General features: G+C 39.8%; 1 protein-coding gene and 1 pseudogene across 2 annotated transcripts in view; both read left to right on the top strand.

Annotated features, from left to right (window-relative positions):
- Positions 1 to 777, top strand: part of LOC103587468 — a 1796-nt pseudogene extending 1019 nt beyond the window's left edge.
- The window catches only part of CCND3 (cyclin D3), a 107327-nt gene that overhangs the window by 57033 nt on the left and 45266 nt on the right, over positions 1 to 5028 (top strand). The window lies entirely within an intron of this gene.

A 5028-nucleotide genomic window follows, 5' to 3' on the forward strand; every position in this document is an offset into this window, starting at 1 on the left:
GTGACAGTTAGGATTGAGAAATACTGCTTTAATTATTTTTATCTGAAGGAGTACTGAGGGCTGTTTCAGAGACCAATGATGTAATTAGGGAGGCAGAGGAAGAGTTTGCAGAAATGAAAGAGACAGAAGAGAAGAGGCTAACCTGGAAAGGGAAGAGAAGAGGAGCGATTACCAAGCCTGAAAGATGCATCATCTCCTCAGCACAAAGCATATTCCAGGTGTACACAACACACCATTCAGAATAGAGCCTGATCCCTGGGAGTTGTGGTTTCAGGAGGCAAAGCCCTTAGTACACCAAAGACCTAAGCTAAGCAAATTACCTAAGCCAGCATTAGCGATTGGCTAGCTTGTGTGAGCACCCATTTTTTCCCACAATTCTGCCACCTATTAATAAGAAACAATGTCAAGGGCCCTTTGGAGATATCACCAAAGTCTTAAAACAATGCTAGAAGCCTTTGGAGCTAGCATTGCAGGTAGCAGAGCCAATCAGTGAGTTAAAACTGGCCAGAGAGGTGCTCAGAAGAGAGGAACAGGTGTGACATAATTGACAATATGTTTTTGTCATTTTCTTCCTACTATAAAAATAAAAAGTACATCCCATCAATGCATTCACCAAGCAAGTATGGTCCTGATTCTTTTGGACAGCACTTCTGAAGTAAAAAGCTTAAGAAACAAATCCATGACAAGCAACAAGACAAGGATGCTCACTCTCACACCTTCTATTCAACACAGTTCTGGAAGTCTTTGCCGGAGAAATTAGGCAAGACAAAGAAATAAAAGGCATCCAAATTGAAAAGGAAGAAGTAGAATTATCTCTGTTTGCATATGACATGATCTTATATCTAAAAAACCCTAAAGACTCCAACAAGAAAATGTTAGAACTGATAAATGAATTCAGTAAAGTTGCAGGATCAACTTAAAAAATCAGCATACAAAAATAAGTAGCACTTCTGTACTCTAACAACAAACTATCCCAAGAAGAAATCAAGACAATAATCCCATTTATGATAGCATCCAATACATACATACATATATATACATACACACACACACACACACACACACACACACACACACACACACACACACACACACACACACACATATACTTAGGAATAAATTTAACCAAAGAGATGAAAAACTTGTATGTAGAAAACTATACAATATTGATGAAAGAAATTGAGGATGACACAAATAAATAGAAAGGTATCCTGTGTTTATGGATTAGAATAATCAATATTGTTAATATGTCCATACTACCCAAAGCTTTCTACAGATTCAATGCAATCCCTATCAAAATTCCAATGACATTTTTTTTTTTTTGTCTTTTTTCGTGACCGGCAACAGATCGCAACCATCAGTGTCGCACCCGTACCGGACCGGGACCGGCAACGGGATCGCAACCCTCAGTGTTGCGCCGCACCTCGCTCAGCCAGTGAGCGGGAACCGGTCTGTATGTGGGATCCGAACCCTCAGCGGGAGCGCCGCCACGCTCTCAAGCGGCGCACTGTAGCAGTGCGCCACCGGGCCGGCCCTCCAATGACATTTTTCACAGAAACAGGAAGAACAATCCTAAAATACATTTGGAAACATGAAAGACCTTGAATAGCCAAAGCAATCTTGAACAAAAAGAGGAAAGCTGGGCTGGCCCGGTGGCGCAGTGGATAGTGTGCCGCTTGGGAAGCGCGGCGGCGCTCCTGTCCGAGGGTTCGGATCCCACATACAGACTGGTTCCCGCTCACTGGCTGAGCGAGGTGAAGCGGCGCACTGTAGCAGTGCGCCACCGGGCCGGCCCTCCAATGACATTTTTCACAGAAACAGAAAGAACAATCCTAAAATACATTTGGAAACACGAAAGACCTTGAATAGCCAAAGCAATCTTGAACAAAAAGAGGAAAGCTGAAGGCATTATACTACCCAGCTTCAAAATATACTACAAAACTGTAATAATCAAAACAGCATGGTACTGGCATAAAAACAGACACATAGACCAATGGAACAGAATAGAGAGCCTGGAAAGAAATTCACAAATTTATGGCCAATTGATTTTCAACAAAGCTACCAAATACACACAATGGGGAGAGGACAGTCTCTTCAATACATGGTGTTGGGAAAATACCACATGCAGAATAATGAAATTTGACTCTGATATTACACCACTTAACAAAATCAACTCAAAATACAGTCATGTGTCATTTAATGATGGGATACATTCTGAGAAATGCATCTTTAAGCAATTTTGTCATTGTGCAAACATCACAGAGTGGTGTACTTACACAAACCCAGATGGTATAGCTTTTTGCTCTGACCACCATCCCATATGCAGTCCATCATTGACTAAAACCTTGTTATGCAGGGCATGACTGCGGATTAAAGACTTAAACATTAAGACCTGAAACTGTAAAACTACTAGAAGAAAACATAGGGAAAAGCTTCTTTACATTGNTACCGGACCGGGACCGGCAACGGGATCGCAACCCTCAGTGTTGCGCCGCACCTCGCTCAGCCAGTGAGCGGGAACCGGTCTGTATGTGGGATCCGAACCCTCGGCGGGAGCGCCGCCGCACTCTCAAGCGGCGCACTATAGCAGTGCGCCACCGGGCCGGCCCTCCAATGACATTTTTCACAGAAACAGAAAGAACAATCCTAAAATACATTTGGAAACACGAAAGACCTTGAATAGCCAAAGCAATCTTGAACAAAAAGAGGAAAGCTGAAGGCATTATACTACCCAGCTTCAAAATATACTACAAAACTGTAATAATCAAAACAGCATGGTACTGGCATAAAAACAGACACATAGACCAATGGAACAGAATAGAGAGCCTGGAAAGAAATTCACAAATTTATGGCCAATTGATTTTCAACAAAGCTACCAAATACACACAATGGGGAGAGGACAGTCTCTTCAATACATGGTGTTGGGAAAATACCACATGCAGAATAATGAAATTTGACTCTGATATTACACCACTTAACAAAATCAACTCAAAATACAGTCATGTGTCATTTAATGATGGGATACATTCTGAGAAATGCATCTTTAAGCAATTTTGTCATTGTGCAAACATCACAGAGTGGTGTACTTACACAAACCCAGATGGTATAGCTTTTTGCTCTGACCACCATCCCATATGCAGTCCATCATTGACTAAAACCTTGTTATGCAGGGCATGACTGCGGATTAAAGACTTAAACATTAAGACCTGAAACTGTAAAACTACTAGAAGAAAACATAGGGAAAAGCTTCTTTACATTGGTCTGGGCAATGATTTTTTGGGTGTGACCCCAAAAGCACAGGCAACAAAAGCAAAAATAGACAAATGGGATTGCATCAAATTGAAAAGCTGCTGCACAGCAAAGGAAACAATCAACAGAAGAGACATTCCTACAGAATGGGAGGAAATATTTGCAAGCCTTATATTTGACAAGGAGTTAATATCCAAAAAATATAAGGAACTCATAACTCAATAGCAAGAAAACAATCTGATTAAAAAATGGGCAAAGGACCACAATAGACATTTCTCAAGAAGACATGCAAATGGCCAACAGGTATATGAAAAGGTACTCAACATCATTAGTCATCTGGGAAATGCAAATCAAAACCACAATGAGGCTGGCTGGTTAGTTCAGATTTTTAGAGCATGATGCTGATAAGGTCTATGGTTCGATCCCTGTACCAGCTAGCTGCCAAAATTAAAAAAAAGAAAACATAAAAACACAATGAGATATCGCCTCACATGAATGGCTATTATTGAACAGACAAAATATAACGAGTGTTGATAAGGATGCGGAGAAAAGGGAATCCTTGCATGCTGTTGGTGGGAATGTAAGTTAGTACAGCCGTTATGAAAAATAGTCTGGAGATTAAAAAATTAAAAATAGAACTACCAGGGCCGGCCCGTGGCTCACTCGGGAGAGTGCGGTGCTGATAACACCAAGGCCACGGGTTCGGATCCTATATAGGGATGGCCGATTGGCTCACTGGCTGAGTGTGGTGTTGACAACACCAAGCCAAGGGTTAAGATCCCCTTACCGGTCATCTTTTAAAAAAAAAAAAAAAAATAGAACTACCATATGATGCACCAATACCACTTCTGGACATATATCCAAAGGAAATTAAATCAGTACGTCAAAGAAATATCTGCACTCCCATGTTCACTGCAGCATTATTCACAATAGCCAAGATAAGCAGTTACCCTAAGTTTCTATCAAATGATGAATGGATAAAGAAAATGTGGTTGATATATGCAGTGGAATATTATTTAACCTTAAAAAAGAAGGAAATCCTGTCATTTTCAACAAGATGGAGGACACTATGCTACGTGAAATAAGTCAGGCATAGAAAGACAAATACAGCATGATCTCACTTATATGTGAAATCTAAAAAAGTTGAACTCATAGAAGTAGAGAGTAGAATGGGGGTTGTTAGGGACTTGGAAGGAAGGTGGAAAGAGGAGATGTTGGCCAAAGAATGCAAAGTTTCAGTGAATAAGATGAATAATTCTGGAGATCTGTTGTACAGCATGATGACTGTAGTTAATGATATATACTTGAAAATTACTAGAAGTATAGATCTTAAGTAGTCTCACCATAAAAAAAAAACAACCAAGTGTATTATATGTTATGGATATGTTAACATGATCATGGCAATCATTTCACAATATATACAAATATCAAAACATCACATTGTGTACCACTAATATATAAAATTTTTATCTGTCAATTATACCTCAATAAAGCTGTGGGGGGAAAGGTCATCACCATAAGTTTTATAGTTTTACATGTTATATTTATGATTCGTTTTAAGTTAATTTTTGTGAAGGGGGTAAGGTCTGTGTCTAGAGTCATTTTTTTGCATGTGGATGTCTAGTTGTTCCAGCACCATTTGTTGAAAAGACTATCTTTGCTCCATTGTATTGCCTTTGCTCCTTTGTCAAAGATCTATTGCTGTATTTATGTGGGTCTATTTCTTTTTTTTTTTTTAAAGATGACCAGTAAGGGGATCTTAACCCTTGACTTGGTGTT

This window comes from Galeopterus variegatus, unplaced genomic scaffold, assembly GCF_000696425.1.
Source record: "Galeopterus variegatus unplaced genomic scaffold, G_variegatus-3.0.2 Scaffold452, whole genome shotgun sequence".
NCBI classification, from domain to species: Eukaryota; Metazoa; Chordata; class Mammalia; order Dermoptera; family Cynocephalidae; genus Galeopterus; species Galeopterus variegatus.